Source organism: Tetrao urogallus (assembly GCF_951394365.1).
Source record: "Tetrao urogallus genome assembly, chromosome: 3".
In the NCBI taxonomy this organism is placed as follows: domain Eukaryota; kingdom Metazoa; phylum Chordata; class Aves; order Galliformes; family Phasianidae; genus Tetrao; species Tetrao urogallus.
In genome coordinates, this window is record NC_136815.1 from 60,178,404 (window position 1) to 60,205,616 (window position 27,213).

Genomic DNA, 27,213 nt, shown 5'->3' on the forward strand with positions numbered 1-27,213 from the left:
TTTTCTCTTTCTCTTTCCTTCTTCCTTTCTTCCCTTCCTTCCTTCCTCCCTTCCTCCCTTCCTTCCTCATCTTGACAGAGGGACTGCCAGAGAAATGTTTTAAGTATCTACTCACCTAAACCCTAGTTTTGTATGGGTGGTGGGGAGAGGAACTGCTGCTTGCAGATGAGTCAGTCCCAGTTTTAATTTCTGGTGGAGCAAGGAAAGAAGTGCAGAAGTGTGGTCACTCTGTGTGGTTCAGTGGTGTGTGTAAGTGCTTGTTTCCTTCTAACAGGAAAGTTGGTCAGGCAGAACAAGGTGAAGGGGAAGGTAGGACAGTTTTGTCTCTTGCCAGTCAGATTTCTGAGAGCTCAGGAGGGCATTTAAATCTCTACCTTGCTTCTGTCAGTTGGCATTAGCAAAGACAACAACTGAGGGAACAGATGCTTTTCTTCAAGAGAAACAGCTGTTTTCAGTGGGCTACTCTTCAACGACACTAGTACTACTCTTCAGCTACTGACTGAACTGTTAGCTCTGCTCTAGTCTGCTCAGATACTGTTTTCTGAGGGTAAATCTTAGACTTGGTAACCAGATAAACAAGTAGGTCTGCAGTAATTAATGATATGAGAAGATTTGGGGAAAAATCAGGCTCTTGGGCAGAGGTTACTAAAACTGAGGTACAGGCTGAGGTACCCAAAGCAGTTTACCAATCACTGTAAGAACAGAAATGCTTGAATCATAGAATCACAGAAGCATAGAATCGCAAGGTTAGAAAAGACCTACAAGATCATCTAGTCCAACCATCTTCCCATCGCCATTGCTACCACAAGCCACTAGACTATTTCTTGTAGCTCCTCATCCAGATGCCTCTTGAACACTGCCAGGGATGGCAACTCCACCAACTCCCTGGGCAGGCCATCCCAGTGCCTGACCACTCTCTGGAAGAAAAAGTTTTTCCTTATGTCTAATCTAAACCTCTTCTGGTACAACTTGTGGCCATTTCCTTGGGTCTTGTTTGTTGCCTGGGAGAAGGGGCCAAACCCCTCCTCATCACAGCCTCCCTTCAGGAAGTTGTAAAGTGCAGTGAGGTCTCCCCTGAGCCTTCTCTTCTCCAGACTAAACAATCCCAGCTCCCTCAGCCGCTCCTCATAAGACTTGGGCTCCAGACCCGTCACCAGTTTTGCTGCCCTTCTCTGGATGCGTTCCAGGGCCACAATGTCTTTCTTGTAGTGAGGGACCCAAAACTGAACACAATACTTGAGGTGCGACCTCACCAGTGCTGAGTACAGGGGGACGATCACCTCCCTGCTCCTGCTGGCCACACTATTTCTAATGCAGGCCAGGATGCCGTTGGCCCTCTTGGCCACCTGGGCACACTGCTGGCTAATGTTCAGCAGAGCATCAACCAGGTCCCTTTCCTCTTCACAGTCATCCAGCCACTCAGCCCCAAGCCTATAGCGCTGCATGGGGTTGTTGTGGCCAAAGTGCAGACCTGGCACTTGGCCTTGCTGAACTTCATCCCCTTCACCTCAGCACAGCGATCCAACTTATCCAGATCCCTCTGAAGGGCCACCCTACCCTCAGGCAGACTGATACCACCTCCCAACTTGGTGTCCTCTACATACTTACTGAGGGTGCACTCAATCCCCTCATCTAGGTCATCAATAAAGATATTAAACTAGATGGGCCCCAGTACCGACCCCTGGGGGACACCACTTGAAACGAGTAGCCAGCTGGACTTAACTCCATTCACCACTACCTGTTGGGCTCTCTAGCCAGTTCCTTACCCAAAGAAGGGTTTACCTATCCAGGGCACAGGCAGACAGTTTCCCCAGGAGAATACTGTGAGAGACCATGTCAAAGGCTTTGCTGAAGTCTAGGTAGACTACATCAACAGCCTTTTCCTTGTCTACCAGTCTGGTTATGCAGTTGTAGAAGGAGATGAGGTTGGTCAAGCATGACCTGCCTTTCATGAACCTGTACCGACTGGGCCTGATCCCCTGGATGCCACGCACATGTTGTGTGTTCTCACCCAAGATGATTTGCTCCATAACTTATGCTAAAGTTGAAAGTAAGCAATTGTGGCAATTGTGTATACTGAGGCAGGGTTGAGGTATTTGTGTGTGGCTGCTGGCCAGCAGCCATTCGTCTCTTAGTGGAGCGTACCATCCCAGGCTTAGCACTCCACTAATGGCCATCCATATTTTGGATCCCATTTGCTTGAGCCCAGCCAGCTCAGAGGAGCACGCTGTGTAGCAGTCAATCCAAAGAGGGTAGATTAGAGAATTATATCCTTGGAGAGATCAAGGTGTATTCACACAGGGAAGTGGAGAGGCATGCAGCTAACCTTGTAGCTACAATGGACTGTGTTTTTATTGATTTATTTTCCCCTGCAACAACCCAGCCAGAAGTGAATTAGATAGAGACTCAGTGATGGGAAAAAAAAACACCCTACTGTGATGTGCAGAGTCAGCTCTTTATCTGCTGTACGTATTTTCATATGTACTTGCATTGGCATGCATCCTGAGGTGCTCAGAATGGGTATTCTGCTTTCTCCATAAAAATCCACAGCTATAGTAAGTAATAATTCATAATAAGATGCCAAGTCCTGAATGAAGTCCGAAAGAATAGGGAACTGCTTTGTCAGAAATCACTTCTTAACTTGTGCAACAACAAAATCTTTATGAAATGTTATTTCTTCCTTCATTTTTGTGAGTAAAGAAAACAGGCCCAATACTCTGCTATCCAACACTTATTTGAGTGATCAGTACTTGAAATTCTGCCTTTGCATACTATTTCCAAGCTTGTCATTTCTCATCCTTGCTTGGCAAGGTGTCACTCACAATGACCCATGTTTTTAAAGGTTTTTGGTGTTGTAGTAGTAGTGAGTTCTGCAAGACATTCTCAATGTCTGCGGCTGTAAGGTAATGACTTTTTTCAAAACTGTGAGGGAACTAGGTCTTAGCACTTTCAGTGGAAACAAAGCTGGAAGACTTAGAGAAGATAAACTTAGTAGTGTTAATTCAATTAGTAGAAAGTGATATATTAAAGAAATTGAAAACAAGATTAGCCTAGTTTATTTTCTCCTTAGATCTCAGGACCATAGATATAAGGCTTAAGGTTGTTTAAAATGACACCTTCATTGCAATGTCATACTTGCTAGCACCTAAAGCTCTGAAATACAGTTGTTAGTAGCATTTAATTGCTCCTGCATATGTTTCTAAGTGATTGTGTTTCATTGTGCAGTTTTGATGTTCATTAAAGGAGAATAAGTTTTATAATGTTATGGTCTGTCTATTACAATGATACATTTTAAATGTAAACTTTCTGGATAAATAAAGAGGAAAGGAAAACATGACAATTGCTTGTGGACCCATAGCTGACCTAATTGCATTTACCTTTCTTCCTCCAGTCAGTTCAAGAACCGTTCTAATAATTCTAATTTTTTGTGCACTTTTCAGATTATGTTTTCATGTAATCGATGGTTTTAAGAGAACTTGGAAAGTGTCTTGAATTTTCTGTTAATCTTGATGAGGTTCTAGTATGTGGAAGTGAGTTGCCAGGGCTGTTTGTTCCAAAAAGGTGATTACATTCTGTAATAAACAAATAAACAAACAAATAATATATGTGTATATCTATTATATGGTGAAAGCTAGTAAAATACAATGGATTTACAAACTGAAAATGATTTGAACCCTCCTAAGCATATTTAAGAAGCACTTCACTTTCCATATGCACTGTAACAGAATTGCATCTCATTTCAGGTTACAATATATATTCCCTTTTATGAGATCTGGAGTAGGCAGTGTTTGTCTAGTGTCCATCTCAATAGAGCCCAACATCTTGAATAACTTTCATCAGCAAGCACAGTGTCAAAATTTCAGCTTGACCTCAAAAGCAGGCCTGAAGTGCATTGCTTCATCAAAAGGAAAGATTGTTTTTTTAAGCTTCTCTAGTATAGCTGAGGTCTGTTTTCACTTGGTAAAATGATAACATTAACTCCACTTGTCTTTATTTATATATGTGCTGCAATTAAAGGAACTATGTTTGTTCCTCCTTCTTCTCAAAGTATTTGACATAGAAACTCTGAGCATCATGCTCATTATATGAAACCTACTGTATAAACACCTTGGCCAACTGGATCTGAAATAAGATCCAGAGTTTGAGTAAGAAGGCTGCTACTGTGTAAGGATGGGACTTATTTAACACATTTTAAGATCTTGTGCTAAATGTAATTGACTTAGATCCTTCTGTAGTCAGGAGACAGAGTGTGATTTGTTCTTGGAAAGGGTCAAAGATGCCTGAGATAAATCTACCATCATCTAGTAAAGGAGTACAGTCCTGTCACCATTGTCTCAGACTAGATGTGAAACATTCAGATGGATGTTAGGTCATGTGTTGCATGTATTTGTTTTCATTATAAGTACTTGGTACTACTGTGTAACAGCAATAAAAAAATTTCCTGAACAGAGTATGCGAGAATGTTTGCAGTTATTGAATCTGAACAATTTGTAGGACTCCTATGGATCAATTTAGGGACTTAAGTGAAAAGCGTGAGAGATACAATCACAAAATGATTAGTAAAGGTAGAACAATAGACTTAAAAGTAGCATTATTTCAATGTATCTTCTAGGGTTTTTATGGTATCAGAAAATCTATTGATGTCCTTACTGTTATTCCCAACGGAGATGGAGATAGAGGACTTCTACCTCTTGGGGCATACTCCTTCTTTCATGAAGGGAAATAGATGCAAGTTTTACAGGTTGCTCTTTCCAACTTGAGATATCACTTTTTCACTGCTTATTCCAGTACTGTGGCTGACTAACCAAATTAAGAATATAGAACTTTAACGTTTCACCAGGTCAGTGGTTCATACTCATGTATAATAAAGACAGCTCCAAGCTCAGCCCAGATCAACAGTCCTCTTCTGAATCTTCACCTAAGAAGCACCATGAGTTTCATCACTGGCCTTGCTGATTTAGGGTTCCTATTTCTTTTTTTTATTATCCTTTGAACGCATCTCAATGCACTTTGGCAGTACATTTAAATTACCACAGTCCTACAGATGGTCAAAACTTATTTGCAAATATTCTGCTTTTTCTTAGTTTACTCTTTCTTGACTGTTGATGTTTCAGCTGTCAGCATGCACATGGCATGACTATATATTTTTAAATTTTTTTGTTTACTTCTGACTTTGTGAGTCTGGATTTTGTTTTGGTTTGTTTTTGTCTTAAGTTTGATATGCGATGACAAGTAGATCATGTAAAAGTCAATCTGGTCAGCCACATCTAAAACTCAAAGCCTTACAACATCATGTTGCAGGAGACTATGATAATCTTCCTGAAATATTCTTTAAATACAAATGGTGTGTAACTCAAAATATAACATTACAGTATATTTTGTATTTGCATTCATTCTTTGAATGGTAAAAATTACTGCATATAAACTTATGCACTGTTGCTACCTACTTTTAATTCTTTTGCAAGGCACATGTAGCTTTAGGGGCAGAAATGAGTTTGGTTGTGTTGTGTTGCTGTATGAAGTCTCAAGAGAGATTCAGCAAAGGGTGCTTGGCCTACAATTTCCTGCTTTTTCTGTGGCTAGGACTGTAGCTTGTAATTGAACCATAAAGACTGAAAAGACATCATGGCTCTTCTTTTTTACTTCCTCTGCCCCTTAATATCTCTTTGTAAAGGAAAAAGAGCTTCTGAGTCTGGAAAAAGCTGGTTCATGTTATATGTATAATATGGTATGGCTAATTGCTGTACCATTTTATACCACATCAATCTAGTATGTTTTGCTAGTGTCAAAAGTATTTTAGTTAAAGTATCTCCTAAATGGAAGTAGAAATCTGTTTCTTAATATGTAAATTCTAATGACTCTACTACTGGAAATTACACTATTGCTATCGCTATTGCTATTACTGTAGTGTACTACCTACAGCATACTAACTATACTAGTGAGAAGAGTACTAGTGACTTTGTAGTTCTTAAATTTGTTCACTTATTTGAAATAGTTTTCATGGAAAGTGAGAGTATGTGCGTTCTGTGTTTATCACATTCAGTGCTGTAAGATGTACACTTCGAACTTTGAGCTATTTTCTTCAAATTCTTGTCCTTAATATCTTGCCTGATGTATTTCATTATGAAATGTTACTTAATGTGTTTACTGGGTCTTTAACCTCTGTCCCAGTCATGAAAATCATGAACAATTAGAGAATTTTACTGAAGGACTATGTCTACATAAAATACACGTTGCTATTTGCATACCTGATCTGTTAGAGCAAAGGTACTGATGTCTTATGCCAAAGATTGTTCCTAGCTACTTCCCTCAATGCCAGGTTCAGAAAGAAATCCAAGATTTTGGAGTAAATTTCTAGTTTAGTGATTTCAGGTAATGACCTGGCCTTTTGGTTTTATTTAAAAACTTTCCTGTACTACATCTTGTAGTTCAGGGCCCTGACTTTAGATAAGAGTTTTTATGATTAGAATCTCAAGGTGCTGCAGTTGTGAGTTCTGATTTTGTACGGTGAAGCCTCCAAGATGGTTAGAGAGCCAATTCTTTTTAGAAAATAGTGCTATATGATTAACTTCCTTATAAGAAAGCAAGATAGCATATCTAACCATAATGAAATTCTTTTTCTGCAGATAGTTTTGTGTCAGTGTAAATTTTTGTGTAAATTGAAAGTTCTGTTTAGTTTGCATCAATCACCTCATGAATTTCTTTTTTTTTTTTTGTCCATTATATGTCAGTTTTCATGTGTATGACACAGGGCAAAATCTGAGCATCTGACATTGGATCTATACAAAAACTGTCTGTGGCATCATGTCACCTCAGATTTAGGTCTCCTCTACTATGTGTCCACTTCTGTACAGCATGGAGTTCTTGACATTGCCAGTAAACTCTTACTGGCACAGATGGGACCTAAACAAAATTCCTAAATCTCTGAGGTGACCATATGGCCAATGGAGAAAAAAGCAAAATCATTTACTCTTTAATGATCTTCCTCATATAGGTTATCCCATTAGGAAAAAAAATATAGTTATCAAACAAACTCATTGTTTAAGGTAGTTAAGTAAACAAACAAAAATCTCAGAACTTTTCTTCAGAACTTTTAGTATGATTTATAGCAGTTTTCCTAAGCATTAAAATTATATTGCTGTCAGTTAATATTTCTTTGGTGCCTGTTTCTATCTTCTTCTGCAATTCCAGGATTAATATTAGCCCACAGAAGCTACTGTGATAGAAAATGATATTTTGTCTCACTTCGTTTTGAAAATAGTAAGTCACTTCCAAGAATAAAGTTAAATTTCATGATATTGTGCAAAGTAAATGTGAAACAGATTTAGAATGCACAAAGATATTTTAAACTGCTGACAGCTAAGTAAAGTACCATATTTGGAAGAAAAAATAAATTCTTTTGCTGAATTTCAGGTTGAACTGTTTTGTTTTCCTCTTATTTCAAAAGGAGCACATCAGGTGCTCCTTTTACTATCAGAAATTTACCATCTTGTCTTACGGAGGGGATGAAGTAAAGAGATATCTTTTGTATCTCCCTCTCTCCCACTGCCTTTTGCCTAAAGGATTCATCTCTTGTTGGAAAATATCAGCCAGTTGCAAATGCTGATATTAAAGTAATGAAGATAATTTCTGTTATTTCCACTGAAAATATTAATTAAATACCCAGAAGCTCTAAGCAGGACTGCGGTGTTCAGGGCATTTTTAATAATTAATGTGTGTGATAACATTGAATGTAGTGGTGCAGACATCTCCATGATCTCTGCTTATAAAAGTGTTTGCTGTAGTAATGCTGAAACCTTCTAATCTTGGAAAGATCGTGGGATTTTTTTTTTTTTTATGTAGCAAGTGTAGAAAGAGTAACATGAATGAAAAACTTAAAGGCACAATAAATGTGACTCAGTCCTGACTCCTGCCATTTATATGACATTGAGTTTAGCAGCAGAAAAAGAGACGGTGTGCTGCTAAACTACTCAAAATATCCTAAAAATTAATTCTAAACAGAAGTTACATTCCTTATGCATATTATAGAGTGAGCTGTGCCGCCATACTTTCTTTTAATTGCTACTGATACTATACGTTTCTAATTTTTATCAGCTCAAGCTGGGGCCTTTTGCTCAACAGCAAAACTCACACTTTCACACTACAAAACTAGGGCTCTTTTTGGTGATAGAGAATCCTGATTTACATAGAGTGCCAGGTGGAATCACCTCCAGCATTTCCTTAAAGTAAAAATGCCAAAATGTCATCAAGAACAAAGATCAACTCTTGTGTTGGTTTATTTTTTACGCTGTTAAAACACCAATTGAAAAAATGATCTTTTGAAATATCGGTATTTACATCTATACTATGGATATGGACCAGATAAAATGTCAAACCATTTCCAGGATTGGATTTTGTTGAAAAGATCAAGGAAAATCCCTGTTTTAATTCTTTACTAAAGCTATTCTGAAGTCTTAATTTAGCTCTCACAGCTCAGAATGAGATTGCACTGATTGCATTAAAAAAGTACAAATCAAAAAAAGACCACAAACGTAATTAATTACAAGTCTTAACATTAGTGTCAGTGTATAAAAATGCTGTAAGAACATATGATTGCAGCTAAAGACTATTCTAAATGGAAGAAAAATTTGATGCATACATTTTAAACTATCAAATGATTTTTTTTTTTACTAAGTCAGCATTGTAAGCTGCGTCCTCATTTATTACATATCTTTTTTTAATAAATTCAGTCATTTTGTTCATGAAATTATATCATTTGATTATATAAACAATATTATGCACAGTGAAAATAAATTTGGATATGTTTTTTATTGGAAGCTAAGCATTTAGACGATGAGAACTATGAGAATTAAATAATTCAAGTTATTATTTTTGGTCTCAACAGGTGAATGATACATAATTTCAACTTGTATGGCTTTATTGTAATGTTATATAAAAAAGAGTCACTTAACATGTAGATTGATATAGTCTATTTATGAGAATTATGAGAATTGGCATATTAAATTTAATAATTTGCATGGCATAACAGGCCTGAGACTATTGGGACCTTTGAACAGTAAATTTGCACCCTCGCACAGCTGCTGTCTGTGATGCTGCTGCCTTGTAAATATTTGTGCTTGACTCTGTGCAAGTATTATCTTGTATATATAAGCATATAATAACAAGATCCCAGTCTCCAGTCCTCAGGCTTTTTGTTCAAGACTTATTCTTCTGATCTTCTTTTCTTCAGTTTTCCTCAGATATCTTCCTAGGTCCATTTCTGGTGTCTTTAACCAATTAACCTTGCTCTTCTTCTCCCTCTTTAAAAAGTTTGCCATTCTCCTTACTGGCTTGATCTCATCTTTCTCATTAAGTTCCTTGTCAAATCATCTAGTCATGATTTTTCTTTCTTGTGTTCTTATTTTGCCCAGCCAGTTTGATGTTTACCCTCCACACATTCAGATCTTTCTCTGAGCTGTTTCTTGACACATGTTCATTAGCTAATGAAAGAAAAGCACATTATGTTTTGAACTAACTGCCCTACTTGTTTAGGTGTGTACACTTATTCGTGTTATCTAACTCCCTGATTCTGAATGGGAAATGATCCCATTCCCTCCATTTTTTTTTCCTTTTTTTGGCTGAATGCTTTCCATATTGGTGGTACACGACTGTATCACCGAATATGTGTGGTGACTTGATTTGCTAAATAGGCAGGAAAAAAAATATTAAATAAGTAGATGTTTTTGTGGTGTACTTTTGAACACCAGAAAATAAGTATAACCAACACAAGTGAATCAATCTACAATTGAAAATGAATATGAGCTTTTATGAAGAATGTTTTGTAATACTACCGAGCAATGCAGTGATATTCTTAATGTGCAGAGTATGAAATGGTGGGATGAAGTATAGTGTTTAGCGCGCACTGGGATTTTCAGCAAAACTCTTGGCCAGTAGCTGGGGAGATGAACTGAAGGGTTTTCATCTACTGCTAGAAATTATTTTGATTTTCTGTCAAGTGCCCTATCATCTGGGGGCTGTGGGTGTATGTGAAAGAAAGACAAGATGGAACCGAGGATGGTTTGGGTAGTTACAGCAGAATGAAAAGATGTAGTTACCATGTGCTGCTAACACTGACTCTGGCTAGTATTTCCAGACACCTGGTTGGAGTCGGAGCAATTTTAATTGTCTTTTTAGCTCCTGGAGTGAAAAGAGGCCAGGGAAGTTCTGGAGGCCAAATAGTTCTCAGCAATTAACATGTTGGCAGCTCCTGTGTCTCAGGTGAAAACACCCTCAGGCTTACTTTCCATTTCTGTGTCTTGTTGCTAACTGTGTTTTGACTGTAGTAAACCATGACAAGGCTGAAATCTGAATTAACAGAAGATACAGCAGATTAATTAGGGTTTTGCTCTTCACAACATCTTTTTATCAGCTGATCTTTTTTCATCTCCATTAACCACACCCTTGCAGAAGCTGGTTGCTTGCTGTTGTTTCCCAGTGGTAGCTGTGGTTTACATTACCTTTTGTTGAATCTGTCAAAACTACATAAGCTTAATTTGTTTATGCAGCTCACCTTTTAATATATCCTTTCATAAATCCAGTTAAACAAACATAATTTTAGTCTTCTGATCTTTTATCTTCTCTAATCTTAAATACTTTGTCCTTATATAAATCTGGCTCTAAGTGGGAAAGGTTCTGTTCTGGTTTTTTTTTTCTTTTTTTTTTTTTCCCCGTTTGTACTTGTATGTGCACAAATATTCTGCATTGGGTTCTGTACCTCTTTGGAGATTTCTTTTCATATAGTGATGCTTCTTCACTGCTTGAAACTCTGCAATGTGCCACTCTGAAGGAGGGATTCTTTTCTTGTCTGCTCAGTGATACACTTTTTGCTCAGAAGGTGTAATATAATATAAGAAGCACATTTATTTCTTGTATCATTTGTGAGATTGGGTGACAGATAGCAAATATGTGCATAGTGTCTCTGCTTTGCTTTGTAGGAAGCTTATTCCCTGTTTACTCTAAGCTGTATGAATGAGTTAACTTGTCCTGAATGAATGCTGAAGTTAACAGAGTACTAAAGAGTGATTATTAGAAATAATAGAAACAGCCTTCTTAGGGTTCTAGTGATTGTCACTTACTTGGCTATATTTGGTAAGATGCAAGTAGGAGGGACTTTATATATATCTCTTTGATATTATTACAGGAAACTTGGCAGTGACTTCATCCTCCCTGCCCCACATCCAGCTGTCAGAATTGCAGTTATGTTTCTGCTTTGGTGGATACGTTACTGGGAAGCGTTGTCCATTCAAGTTGTTTTCCCACTCATCTAAAGTCTATTCTGACTGTACCTTGCCAGACCTTGGACACAGCCATATGTAAAGCCAGGCTCTCAAGGGAGGTAGAGCTGATTTATGATTTTTGGCTTGGCTGCACATTAACAAAGCAGTAGGGAAGAGGTGTACACAGTATACTGTTGCTGTAGCCTTGTAAGTTTTTTTACTGCATGCTTGGTTTCTAGACAGACTCTTACATGCCAGCACTGGCCAAAGGAGTTACTTCTTAATTTTGATTTGGAGCTTTTTGTTCTGCAGAAAAGATGCATGTAGGGCAAGACTTAAAAAAATCAACTAAAATTGAAAGAGTTCATTCATTGCTTATGAATGTTTCTTATCAAAGATGTTGAGTGAAGAAAGATTTTTTGTTGCGAAGATAAATCGTTTTCTGTTGCCCTGCATTAGTTGCAATAGGGCAGTACTCTGGTCTGACAACGCTTTTGTGCACCATTGACTGGTATGAAAGGATCAGGCAATCAGTCAGCTGTTTTGAAATACCTGCAGTATGTTAATTCTGTTTTACCACTTACCATAAGGGCAAAGATATTGCTTAAGAAACTCTAAAGAAATGCCTGTTTGTAATGAGTTCAATTCCTAATTTGATGAATCTAAATAAAGTTTTTTTATATGTTGTATCTGCAGTAGCTCACAATGAAGTAGAGAGAGTGTGAACTAAAACAAATGCAGATAAAAGTACAAAAATGCTTTAAAAAAAAGGCAAAGTAATGCTTGCTTTTCCAGGAGAACAGAACTGTGAGAGAAGAAAGGAAGGCACTATAAAACAATAATTTTGTGACAGCAATCCCTGCCATTATTGTTTCTGTAGATTGCAAGAATTTGGAAGGAATGTATGGATTGCTCATTGTGTAGCTGAATTTTGAATTAAGAACATGAATAATCCTTTTTATTTTATTTTTTTCAAAAAAATAATGATTTCAGATTCATTCAGGTTCATCATGGCAGCCATATAAAATTTATGTAAAATACAGCAGGCATTTTTCTGTGAAGATATTGAAACAGTGCAGAGATCCATTACTATTAACTGTAATTTTAGGAGGAAAAAAATAAACATGAGATGTTCATGCGTGGGTGCCTTCTTTCTAACCAGATGTGCTGAGAGTGAATTTGAATACAAAAAGAAATAAAGCTTGATGATAAAACTGAGAATGTTGTGAAACATTCCCTCCCACCAACTTATTTCTTCTTTAAAAGGCAATACTAAATAACTATAAATTGAAGATGCAATAAGGATATTTTGGCTGAAGATGAGATTTTGGGAGCTTGGACTTGTCAAATACCTTTTGTTGACCTGATTCTTTCTATATATTAATTTGCACAGTGAGTCAAATTTTATACTTTGCTAATTGTAGCTCAGCTCAACAAAAATATTTTACCATCACTTGCCAATAATTAACACTTGTGCATAAAATATTTGAAAAGTTACTTCTGTGTTGATAGGTATTTTATGTCTTTTCATTCTTTGATAGTTTGTTGAATATTTAAATTTTGAATTTGAATTTTGTTGAATGAACTCTTTAGGAGTTACTTTAAGATTTTTATTTTTTTTTTAATAAAATTCACCTCCTCATCCTAGATTACAGAATATTACAGATTATTTTGCTATATTTTCAAGTCCTTTTCTTTATATGTTTATTTAATAAAATTTTTTGGAAGCAACTCCAGGAGTATTCCTAGAAAGTAGTTTAAGTGCAGTGTTGCACAAATCAATTTATTTAACTGTGTTCACTTAATAAGCTTGTACGTATATATAATTGTGTGCTTTAAGGTTTGGCTGTTTACATTTCAAACCTGAAGACAGACTTATGTGCTTGGAAACCTCTCATCTGATTTATTACACCAACTGGTGTAATAGCAGGCATCAAAACAGAAACCATGACTACTGTACCCTTTACTGCTGATGATGCAGAAATGATGAATGCCATAGGATAGCTTGTTCAAAATCGCCTGAATGTACCTATATCTTATTTTAATAATGTGCAACAATGGAAAGGTCAGCAAGATTTAGTAACAAAGCATCAGGAAGAGCTTCACATGTCTAGTAATTGATAGCAGAGTGTATTTAGAAGGAGGTTGTAAGAGGCATTTCAAAAATAAAGGCAGCTTGGGATCTCCTAACTGAAGTTTATTTGGGTATTATTATTATATTATTATTTAGGTTCTTTATAAAATTCGAGACTGTCTTTTAAACTTTACCCGTTTTACAGAGGGCTGTATCCTGAACCATCTGGTACTGTTAACACATCTTCTGTATGCATTGACTGGTGAATTAGTATTTTCTTTAACTGATGCAGAAACAAAATACAGTAGTAAAATCTCTTGTGAAAACAAGAGTTCCTGTGGCAAGTGTGAATATTCTTAACAATACCTATAAGTATGATGAAGACTATGAATCTCTTGCAGCATCAAACTTTCTTCATCTAGATAGATTCATGTGTGCAATGGACATTAGGAGCAATTCAGTAGAATGCAGTAGCAAGCCTGGTGAATTCAGCAGTGTGGTTGAAAACAGAGTACTCAGAACCTGTACATCCTCGAAGCAAGTGACTTTACCTAACTATGCAGACAACAGTCAGCGCTGATCTTACTTGAAGATTCTTAGTGGTCCAAACAGACAAATAATGAGTAAATAGACTTTCATTCACTCTCAAAGAAAGATGTAGATTCTTAGCATTGCAAATATACACATTGGGTTACAGATGTCACAGAAAAACAGATTTTTCTGCAGCTTCTAGTGTATAGAAGTCTGGATTTTTTTTTACATTGAACTGGGCCCTTAGCTAGTAAAGAAAAGCAGTTTAAAATGTACTTTGGCAGCTTTAGTATGCTCAGAATGTACATTTATTGCCATATCATATCGAACACATTTGTAGCCTCTTTCACGCTAAACTTTTCTTAATGTGCTTTACAGAAACATATCAACATATTAAAGGGACACTGTCAAGGCTGTTAGTCTTAAAAATTGACCTACTTCGATACTGGACCTATATTGAAGCTTTTACCTCTGAAATTTGTTCTGTGTACTTCTTCCTTCATAATTCTTCTACACAAATCCTATAAATAAGTATAGGCTCAAGTTAATTTTTCTATTGAAAGAGGGAGTTGAGGACAGACAGTGTAATGGTCAAAGTTTAATTTTGGGATCTTTAGCAGTGGTTCTTCTTGAGGTTAAGGTGTAACTGCTATTGCTGTCAGTGTGAGGTTTCCGAGGAGATTCCAGTGCAAACACAACATGTGACTCAGAGGGATAAATGTAGGCATTGGTAGGTTGATACATTCGGAAATGATTATAATCTGTTGAATGGCTGCACAGAATAAGATGTCCATTCAGAAAAGATCAGTTTTCTGGCTTCCTGAACTTACTAGCTGTCTTCAAAAATTGACTTGCTTGCATTTCTTGGAGCAGATATGCTCTACTTTCCCACAGATTAGGGAATGTGTTAGAAATGAGGTACTAATTAACCACTTAAAGCTTGGATCTGCCAGCAGCTTAGTTTAGGGTACTGATTCAGCAAAGCATTCATGCAACTCATTGCTTGCCAGGCTGGGAAAAAAGTTATTGCAGACTGCTGAATTTATTTACATGATTCTCCTGTTCAAATCCTAACATTTTGCAGTACTTCGTAATCTTGCAGCTTATTTATTAAATAAAAATAAAGTCATACTCTCCAAAGACAAATGGGTCCAAAGAAAATGAAATAGAGTCGTACACCAGTAAATCTGGATTGAGTATGAGTGCTGAGCTCATGGTGTTTGCTGTTTCCTCCTAAGCTGTCATAATGACAACTCTGAAGTACAGAGCAGATATACATTTAAATACAACATGTACTGATCCAAAGTTTGGACGTTCTGAGATTCTGTTCTGAAACTTGTAGCTATTCTGGTCAGTTGTATTACAAAAGTCCAGTTCTGGGTGCATGACTGCACACGACTGACATTTCATCCCCTCTCTATTTGTTTGGGCTTTAAGTAAAGAAATTACTCATAGCTGATGTTTTCATGACAACAGACCTGATGGTTTTACAGGAAAGCTGACATTTGTAAAGTCCTGTGCCAAATCCCATGCCAAGTCCCACAGTTCCCAAGAGGTGTTATCTGGCAGTAGTTTTTCTGGATCCATACCAAAGAGAGTATTTAGCATCCTCCTGCAAATAATTTGCAAGCCAAAGCTACTGGAAAGCAAGTGAGCAGTACTTATTCATCTGCATTAACTGGTTTAATATATTTAATAAAGAAACATTTTATTTCGTTTTTCAGACATACTGTTGATCTGTCACACCTGTGTAGCTATCAGAAAGACCCACACTATGTTTCAGAAGTCTAGTTGAAAGAAGTAAAACAGCACTGCTATTTATACTGCCACAGTATTTCCTCAGTGGTTCAATATCTAATGATGTTTCATGGTACTAATATTTGGGGATTTGGCTGTCATCAGAAATGAACTGCAGAGGAAGCACTTATTTTAACAGAGATGCTATGTTGAGAAGGGTATAGACTTGCATTTCATTTTGTAATGTCAGAAAAATTTGCTATGTTTGATTTCTTTTCCTTTGCTCTCTTCTTTGGGGAATTAATTTTTACAACAAATGGACATTACAGTTGGATTTTAGAACTGATTCTGTGCAGTTTTCATGGATGCCTCTGGCTAGCTGAAGGCTGCCATCATATAACTGTTGCTACCAGGCAGGCTACTTGGTTGGTCTCAACTCCCATTTTTTCCCCCCCTCCCCTCAGGAAAATTCACCGAAGTTTGTATCCCTCCTGGCTAACCCTGTGGCTGTCTTAATAACCTGAAGCCTGTCCCCAGGCTAGCTGTCTTGGTTTCTCATCCTCTGTCTTGCAAACCCAAATGTAGTTAATGTGACTTCAGCAGAGGGTCAGGATTACTCTAGGCCTGCTGTCGGCTCTCTTCTGCTCTCTTTTTAAGCTGCTTTGGGTCCTAACACAGGACTTCAGCAAAAGACATGAACTAATCTCTTTTTCCAATTTCTGACAGCTCTTCTGTGTCTACCTGGGGTATATTTGCTTGCTTAGCACAAAACAGTAGAGCAGTGATCAATAAAGGGTTTAGACATAGATATGGCCCAAGTACATAATGTGAACCCAACACTTCCTAAGGAGTTTCTCTCAGGAAGAACGGAGTTGCATTGCTATATTTATGGCACAGATGTGATCAATGTGTTCTCACTACCACTCATTTGAAAACCCTGGTGTAAAATCACTATGATTTTGAGCACTTTATATAAAAGTGGTAACTGAAAGAACATGATTTACAATCTAAAGACAAGTATACTAAAGGTCATATTTTTTTTAGAAGTATTTTCATTTTTTTTCTGTTAATCGTCTTTAATTTTTACCATTCAGCCCAAGTGTTGTGCCCATTACTGTTTTTACTGATAGTTTTTAAATTCTGATTCCTTCTGTTTGTTTTTTTGTTGTTGTTTTTTTTGGTTTTTTTTTTTTTTTTTTTTTTTTTTTTTGGTTGTTGTTTTGGTTTTTTTCTTTCAATATTTGCCAGGGAATACCTTTCTTCAGAAAGATTTTCCTCAGCGTCTGGCAATTGTCCTGTAGCTACAGTGCTGTAAACATGAACTTTTATGTGTCTTATTTTTATTGTATTTATCAAGACATATCAGAAAGCTGTGGTAAGGCAGTGGAAAACTGCATTAAAGCCTCATCTGCTGGGTATTGGGAATATCATTACTGCCATCAGCCCCACAGCTGTGAAATCATTTAGGACCTAGATACATCAGCTTCCCTCAATTACAAACCCAAAATTGTTTGCCAGTGGTGTCAGAAGGTGTCTTATAAGGTGAGGAGTTTACATGTTGTTTCCAGAAAAAAAAAATAAAAAATGACAGCACCAACACATGGTAGAATCATAGAATAGTTGAGGTTGGAAAGAAAACCTTGGAAACTTCCTGCTCAAGACAGGTGTGACCTCAGAGTTAGGTCACTCTTCTGTTCTTATTTCTTGCTTATATACTGTTTATGTGTGTACTGTTTTCATATGCATAATGTTCATTATCTAGATCCTTAGTCTAGAAAAAAATGTTAGAACATTAATTTTTTAAGTAGGCATTCAATGGCACACTTTTCAAACTATAATGCATCCTATAAGGCTGTATATATAGTAAATATTAGCTTTCAAGGTCTCTGATAAATGAACTTTACAATAATCCTCAATATTACTGCTCTCAGTAACACTTTTCAGCTTATTCAGATCATTTAATTTCTGATTCTCTGGCCTTAATGGCCTTCACCTGTGAGGATTTCTAATATGCAGGGAGCTGCATTTCATTACTTGCACATTATTTTTTCCTGATCGTTTCTGAAGTTCCTTGGTTATTACTGATATTTTTCTTATATAGTGTTACTAAATTCTCATTTTAACATTTCTTTGAGTTACAATTTGACTTTTGAACATACACCTGTCACCTGTAAAATTAGAGCACTTGCCATCTTATTTCTGTCTGTTTGTCTATGGAATGTCCAGTCTTCCTCTGACTTTTTGTCTTAATGTAGGTTACTTCACTAATTTAATTTTATTTTTCAGTATCTATCGTATTTAATTATCTACTGGCTTTAGTTTTAATGCCTCTTTTGCAGCCTGAGTGGAATCTGAAGTAGTCAGAGTGCAGAGTGTTGAGCCTCCAAAATATATGGAAGGATTCATAGAAAAAGGGAAAGCATTCTTAGTGATAGAAGAAAAAGAAATGGCAATGTGTTTGCAGTGATTCTAGCTGGAGTACATTTACTTTTGCTCATGTATTTCTATTAGAGACAGTTTTTGTTTATGCTGCAAAGGAAAGAAGGAAAGAGTAGATGTTGTTGTAAGCATGAGATTTAAAGACAGATGTTTCTCAGTAAAAGAGGTCTGGTGGCTCTCTGTGACAGTGATGATACAAATATGCCATTTACTTGATTTTTAATGAAAGCATCAAGTAAGTATTTCATATCCACTCAAAGAGAAGAGCTGTCTTGATTTTTCTGTCCTGTATATTCACAAGGAAATACAATTGCATTGTTCTGAGGTCTGACTCTGCACTTTTGCCTAATCAGAGCAATTTTCCTGCTTGTCATGCATAACATTACTACAGCTTTAAGCAATTAATTGGATAGTTCTGTACTAAGATATCCCCAAACTGGAGACTTGTGGAGCATAATAGATGAGCTGTCTGCATCAGAACTGCAGCCTAAAAGATGACAACCTGCAACGTCCAGCAAAATTTCTTTCTTGAGTGGCAGTCCTTATTACTGACATACTTTTGATGTATTCTAAGCACTATCCATTGCGTGTCAGTTTATAGACCTTTAATTCTGCAGACTTTTCAAATTTGTTTTGAAATTCTCAATATGAGTTTTAGGAGAAAGCCTCACAAACTGAGATCCTGCCCAGTTTTACTTGACAATTACAACCTCATTATAAACCTCGTATTGTAAAAAGTAGAATTTAGGTATCTTTGACCAAGTTTCCTTCTCTTATCATGATGTACGAAGCAGTCTGGACTGTCATTCTTCACCCCAGAAGAAGTTGAGTATGTTTAATGCACACCATAATGGTTTTTGTAGGGGAGTGGTAATGCAGATCACTAATTATGAGAAACATGATGCAAAATGATATGCAGTGTAATGGTTAATTTCTCCCATTGCTCAGAGTTATTGCGTACACAGCTTATGGCAAAGAATTATTTCTAAAATATATTTTTAAAAAACTTCTTTTTTGTAAGTCAGCTAGTTATAAATTTTGTGAGAAAAACACAATTTGAAGAGGGCAAAGTAGTGTGATGACAGATTTAAACATCAGGGGAGGCCAGAGTTTTTTGAACTCTCCCTTTATGCATCACTGCCTTGATTTTAATTAAATTTGATTATAGCTAACTTTTTCTATCATGCTATAGCATGTCTTTATTATTTTCTGTGATAACTACTGTATTTTCCTTAATTAATACAGTTGTCTATTAGCATCTTTTAAATGTACCAGTTACTTCAGTACAGCCATAAATAGATAGTAAGCAGAGTAAGATTGTTAAATGACCTTGAATGTGTTTTGGATCCATATACGAGTATTTTCCCTTTGATTTTTAGACTTGCAGTGTGTCAGTTATAGATTACTGTGAACTTTCTGTCCACATGGTCCACGTATTTGAGTTGAATCATATTCAGGAGAGACCACAGCAATGTAAGGAGCCACATGCACTTATAATAGTTACCTCACTATTTTTCTCCCCTTTTTTCCTGGTTTTGGCATACTCTGTTTCTGATATTTCAGGATAAATGAGATTGTGTTGTGGCCAAGTAGATGCTGAGAGAGTTGAAAAGGCTCTGGCTTGAATGCTGAAGTCCTACTCAGGGAATTTAGAGCTTGCCAACATCCTGCTGTAATTTTTGAGTCAGGTAATTTCCTTTCCAAAACAGCCATTTAGTAGCACACAGTCTTTTAAAACTCTTGATTGAGGCAGCCATTGTCACAAGAAGTCAAGTTCCTCTCAGCAATTAACAAATTGACTGGTGTCAATAGAGCTCATCCCTGGATTTGCAGTGCTGTTCTTAGGAATTACAGTGGTGTTTGCTGTCAGCCAGGATCATCCACTAGAAGTAGAGGAACAAAAATAAGAAGGAATTAAGAAAAATTGCTTTATCTTTGTTTTGTTACTTAGATGAAGGATTAGGCAAAACTGGAAAAAAAAAAAAAAGAAAAAAGTAAAAACGTAAGAAGTAAAGCAAGTTAAAGATGAGTGTGCTACTTGTCTTGGAATATTAATTCTAGACTTGCAGGGAAAATAAAAGAAAGCAACAAGACACCGTTAGACTCATTTAGGTGTTTTGCTGGGAGCCCCTCACCTTCAGGAGAGGCCAGGAAGCAGGTCAGCCATGAGAGCAGACTTTTAAAAATAAAAATGAAATATTGGCAACTATTGCTACAATAACCACAGTCAGAAATGACCTTGGGCAGAGGCATTGTTCTTACATGACTAGGGATTGCTAAATCATTTTGTTGCAGGATATTCTTACTCTAGATCAGCTACTCAAGAGGTACTTACTGTACTGCAAAGCCAGGCTGATGCACCTATCTAATTTATCCATCTATTTTCTCTCTTGGCTTGCTAATGTTGCTAAATATATGATTGTATATGCAACCATACATACATATATGGACATTGCTGAATCAATGTAGCCACTAAACTGCATCCAAAAATGAAAAATGCATAATTAATCACTTCCTTACTGTACATTCTAATGAAAAAGAACAATGCTTCAATTTTAAATATATGTCATTTTCCTACAAGCTTCAGACTTTCAGTGACTGAAAGAAAACTCTTCCAGCAAGACTCAGGATTAGGCCATTTACCATCTTTATCCTTTACAGGTTCGTTCTCTAAACTTGCTGATTCTCTGTCAGGAAGAGTTTAATGTGTAGGGTCAATGTGTAACAGTTTTGTTCTGGCTCACAAGTGGCCAGGGGACTGGCAGTGGTGGCAGGAAATGAGCAGAGACATTTACTTAGTGATTAGTTAATCAGGACATGAATGAGCATAACTACTTATTTACTCCTTGTACAGGATAGAAAGAAAAATTTAAAACGTGTCTAGAGATATATCATGTTAAGGATATTACCAAACATTTTAAGAACTAAGAGAAAAATGTAACAGCATCACTTATAGCACACAAGAGATTTTATGTGATAAAGGACATAAATGTGGCACTGATATTCAATACCACATGTACAATTTGAGTAAAATTCTGAATGTTACTAATTTCAGTTAAAAAAAATAAATCATGGAATCATAGAATTGCTTGGGTTGGAAGTGACCTCAAGGACCATCAAGCTCCAACCCCCACTGCTGCAGGCAAGACTGCCAACCTCCATACCTAATACTAGACCAGGGCCCCATCCAACCTGGTCTTGAACACCTTCATGGACGGGGCATCTACAACCTCTCTGGGCAGCCTGTTCTAAAATAAAAATATAGTGTGAAAATAGTGTCAACGGTTTATGGGCTGGTCCGGCCCAGTTCCGTGACCAGCAGGGCGGAGGGATCTGCGGATCCGCGCCTCTGGGAAAGGGGAAGCAGGGGACCCCAAAATACTTGAAAACAACAGCACTAATCTGAGGTGGAACAAATGATTTTACTAAATATAGTATTAGTAAAATACAATGAGAGAGAGAGAGAGAATCTGTTTGAATTGTATAGACCTCACCACAATGCTGGGGTGAGAAGTGCAGTCCAGTTGAGTGACTGAAGTACAGACGGCAAAGTGCAGATGGCGAAGCGCAGGCAGCGAAGCGCAGATAGCGAAGCGCAGACAGCGAAGCGCAGGCGAAGAAGAAGGATCAGGTGACCTTGCATGGAGTTATATCCCCTTGCTGACCGCAAAGCCTCCTGGGGAAATGCAGTTCTTCTCCGTCGGACGAACATTCGGCAGATATCAAACCCCACCCCCAGTGCATTACATGATGTTATGGTGTGGAATACTGATGACCAAAAATCATAAAACCATGACATTCCACCCCTTATTCTACATCACTACATCATGCTTAACACATGGGATTACAGACTGCACTCCCCCAACATCAAATTCCCTTGTGGTACACACTGAACATCCCCGTTTTTCTGCATCACCCACCAGGTGGACCCAGGTCCCTGGGCAAAGACAGTTCCGCGAAGAGGTTTGCCCTTCCCAGAAGCAGGAAAAACCCAAACTGCTTTTCCTAACATGTTCTTTACATGTACTACAGGGACCTTATCTCCCTCTACAATATGTAGGGAGCTGGATTGGGTAGGACCATCTCGACTGATTGATCCTCTGGTGTTAACCAGCCAGGTGGCTTCTGCCAAATGCTTCTCCCAGTGTTTAAATGTTCCGCCACCCATTGCTTTCAACATGGTTTTTAACAACCCGTTGTAGCGTTCGATCTTACCAGAGGCTGGTGCATGATAGGGGATATGATAAATCCACTCGATGCCATGTTCTCTGGCCCAAGTATCCACAAGTGAATTTTTAAAATGAGTCCCATTATCTGACTCAATTCTTTCCGGGGTGCCATGTCGCCACAGGATTTGCCTCTCCAGACCTAATATGGTGTTTCGGGCGGTAGCATGGGGTACTGCATATGTTTCGAGCCACCCGGTTGTTGCCTCCACCATGGTGAGCACATAATGCTTACCATTGCGAGATCGTGGCAAAGTGATATAATCAACCTGCCATGCCTCCCCATATTTGTACTTTTGCCATCGCCCTTCCTCCCAGAGAGGTTTCATCCTCTTAGCTTGTTTAATTGTGGCGCATGTATCACAGTCATGAATGATTTGTACAATGGCATCCATAGTTAAGTCCACCCCTCGGTCTCTGGCCCATTTGTATGTTGCGTCTCTCCCTTGATGACCTGAGGTCTCATGGGCCCACCGAGCTAAAAATAACTCACCCTTGTTCTGCCAGTCCAGGTCTATTTGAGCCACCTCAATTCTGGCAGCTTGGTCTACCTGATGGTTATTTCGCTGATCTTCTGTAGCTCTACTCTTGGGCACATGAGCATCTACATGACGCACCTTTATAACCATATTTTTTGTTCGGGTAGCAATATCTTTCCATAGGTCAGCAGCCCAAATAGGCTTGCCCTTTCTTTGCCAATTATTTTGCTCCCACTGCTGTAACCACCCCCATAAGGCATTTGCTACCATCCATGAATCAGTGTAGAGATAGAGCATTGGCCACCTCTCCCGTTCAGCGACATCTAAGGCCAGTTGGACAGCCTTTACCTCTGCAAATTGGCTTGATTCTCCTTTCCCTTCGGTGGCCTCTGCAACTTGTCGTGTGGGGCTCCACACAGCAGATTTCCATCTGCGATGCTTTCCCACAATACGACACGATCCATCTGTGAACAGGGCATATTTCTTTTCATTCTCTGGTAATTCATTGTATGGTGGGGCTTCTTTAGCACGAGATACATCTTCTGCTGGTGGTGTTCCAAACTTTTTACCTTCAGGCCAGTCCATGATGACTTCTAGGATTCCTGGACGGCTGAGGTTCCCCATCCGTGCTCGTTGTGTAATCAGTGCAACCCACTTACTCCAAGTGGCATCAGTAGCATGATGGGTGGAAGGAACCTTTCCCTTGAACATCCAGTTCAGCACTGGCAGTCGAGGTGCCAGAAGGAGCTGTGTTTCAGTACCGACTACTTCGGAAGCAGCCCGAACCCCTTCATACGCAGCTAAGATCTCCTTTTCAGTTGGAGTGTAGCCCTCCTCCAACCCCCTGTAGGCTCGACTCCAGAATCCCAAGGGTCGGCCTCGGGTCTCTCCTAAGGCTCTTTGCCACAAACTCCAAGTGGGGCCTTTCTCTCCAGCAGCAGTGTAGAGGATGTTCTTCACATCCTGTTCCATCCGTACTGGCCCCAGGGCCACAGCACGGGCTATCTCTTGTTTAATCTGCTCAAAAGCCTGCTGCTGCTCAGGACCCCACACAAAATCATTCTTCTTCCGTGTCACCTGATAAAGTGGGCTTACAATGAGGCTGTAGTTTGGAACATGCATTCTCCAAAAACCCACTACACCCAGAAACGATTGTGTCTCTTTCTTATTAGTGGGGGGAGACATGGCAGTGATTTTGTTGATCACATCTGTCGGGATGTGACGACGGCCATCTTGCCACTTTATGCCTAGGAACTGAATCTCCTGGGCAGGTCCTTTCACTTTGCTTCGCTTAATAGCAAAACCAGCACGGAGAAGGATCTGGATTATTTGCTCTCCTTTCTCAAAAACTTCCTTTGCTGTGTTGCCCCACACAATGATGTCATCAATGTACTGTAAGTGCTCAGGAGCACCTCCCTGTTCCAGTGCAGCTTGGATCAACCCATGGCAAATGGTTGGACTATGTTTCCACCCCTGGGGCAAACGGTTCCAGGTATACTGAATGCCCCTCCATGTGAAAGCAAACTGTGGCCTACATTCTTTGGCCAAAGGAATGGAGAAAAAGGCGTTAGCAATGTCAATGGTGGCATACCACTTAGCTGCTTTTGACTCCAGTTCGTATTGGAGTTCTAACATATCTGGCACAGCAGCACTCAATGAGGGTGTAACTTCATTCAGGCCACGGTAGTCCACCGTCAGCCTCCATTCTCCACTGGCTTTACGCACTGGCCATATGGGGCTGTTAAAAAGCGAGTGAGTTTTGCTGATCACTCCCTGATTCTCTAATTGATGAATTAACTTCTGAATGGGGAGCAAGGAATCCCTGTTGGTGCGATACTGCCGTCTGTGCACCGTTTTTGTAGCTATCGGTACCTGTTGCTCTTCCACTTGTAGCAACCCCACAACAGATGGATCTTCTGATAGGCCAGGCAAAACAGATAACTGCTTAACACCTGTGTCTACAGCAGCTATTCCAAAGGCCCATTGATACCCTTTGGGATCCTTAAAATATCCCCTTCTGAGGTAATCAATACCAAGTATACATGGAGCCTCTGGGCCAGTCACAATAGGGTGCTTTTGCCAGTCTCTACCAGTGAGGCTGATTTCGGCCTCCAACATAGTCAGTTCTTGGGAACCTCCTGTCACCCCATGAATATAAATTGATTCTGTCCCTTGGTGACTCGAGGGCATTAGAGTGCACTGTGCACCAGTATCCACCAGGGCCCTATATTTTAGTGATTCTGATGTGCCAGGCCATCTAATCCACACAGTCCAATAAACTCTATTATCCCTTTCCCCCCCCTGGCTGGGGGCAGGGCCCCTCTATTTGTTACCTCCGTTGTCTGCAGCAACTGGAGCAATCACCTTTCTGGAGAAGTTCACCTTGGTGGTTGATTTGTCTTGTAATTCTTTTACCCGTGCTTGAAGTGCTGGAGTAGGTTGCTTATGCCACTTCTTCATATCTTCTCCATGGTTGCGTAGGTAATGCCACAAGGCAAAACGTGACGTGGTCTTACTGTTGTCACTTGTTCGAGCAGGAGGACGTCTTCTTTTGATAGCTGAGACGTTGGATGACACTGACTGGGAGGAAATCAAGTTGATTAGCCCCTCAAGTAGGCTGTTTTGGGAATTCTGTTCCTCATTGGATGTATCTGTTACCACCATGTATTCATCGGCATCAGGCACGATTGATAGTTTACCTATTATATCTTCTTGTTTGTTCTCCATTCTGTCCAGCTTTTCAGCTACTTTTTCAATGGCTGAAACACAAGCTCGTAGAGGGCTTAAATGTAACTCAAAGTCTTGAAGTTTATTAAGCAACTCATTTATAAGGGGTCTTCTTTCCCCTCTGCCATACATAGCTGCAAATGTACTGGCGTACCTTTCTGGTGCAGTCTTTGTGAATGTACGCCACATGTTTGGTGTACACCTGGCTCTCTCGGGATCATGCTCTTGGTCTGGCTCATCAGGAATGAAATCGGGGCTATGTAGTGTTTCCACCACAGCACATTCTCTCAAATAACGGATGCCTTCTTCCATATCAGCCCATTTCTTCTTCTCAGGCATCAGATCGTCTTTGAAGGGGTATCTTTCTTTTACAGCTAACAACATCCGCTTCCAGAGGGTGAAGGCCTGGTTCTGGCATGTACTAATACCTCTGTCAATGGCTGAGTCCCTAGCAATGCCACCCAGTTGGCGAGCTTCTCTACTATCTAGCCACACACTGTTGGCCCCATTGTCCCAGCATCGAAGTAACCAAGTAGCAATAGGCTCATTTGGGTGGCGTGAGAAGTCTTTTCTCAGACTTCGAATTTCATTCATTTTCAGAGATCGATCAACAAAGGTAACAATATCTTGCTCACCTCTTGCTCTTCCAGGACTTCTTGCCCTTGTAGGTGTTGGTGACCGTGGTCTTACTGAGGGCCCCTCCCCTGGACTCAGAGGTGCTTCTCTTGGCCCTCGGAGCCACTCCTCTGGACCTCTTTCCTCCTCTTTTTTCTCTTCTAACTGAGTCGAGATTCGCTTTGTTTTCCGTCCTCTTACAGGGGCAACTGACATCGATTGTGGTGCCTCCTGTGGTTGATCAGGTTGGTCAGTTCCAATGCTCTCATCCTCCAGTTCAGCTTGGAGCTTGTTTCGTTCGATTATGACAGTATCTAGCTCAGATTGGAGGGTGTGTTGTTGAGATTGAAGATTGTCGAGCTTGGATTGCAGGGAGTCTCTCTCAATTCGGAGGGCATCTCTCTCAGATCGGAGGTTTTTCCTCTGGAGCAGGAGACTCTCTCGCTCATTTTGAACTTTTTCCCTGAGACTCTCCCTTTCAATTTCAGAAGCTCTCTCTCTCTCCAGGATAGTATTGAATAAGGCCCGATAAGCATTAGCCAGGCCCCAAATCATATGTGCCTCCTCAGAACTGCCCAAGCCGCAACATTCCTGCCTTAAATAGCTGTTTAGACTCTCGGGGTCTTTCAGGTGTTCTGGAGTAAAGTTCCATGAGACTGAAGATTTCCATCTGTCTAAAGTCTTTCCCAGACCTCTCCACACTCCCTGCCACTCAGTATTCTCTGGTTTTGGGGAGGACATGCTCAAAATATAATAAATACTAATACTGAGCAAAATGATGAGCAATACATTCAGGGAGATTAGTAATGCGACTAGGTGTTCATTCAAAAACTGCATTACAGGCTGAAAGGTGAGACTGGAAACCTTAAAAAATCCCAGTCCTGTAAAATTGACAGCTGTCTCCGGAATTGTAAGCCACATTGTACGAACGTGCCAGGTCCATATTTCCACCCATGTTTTCAATTGATTGTATATGCCGATTGCTCCATAGAGCAAGGTGGCCAGCTTAATTAATGCCCAGTATGTTTTGAGCATTAGGAAAGAAGAGGCAGCAGCGTGCAGCCCTTTAAGAGTCAGTTTCACTACAGAAAGCATTTTTTTTTTTTTTTTTTTTCTTTTTTTTACAGAGG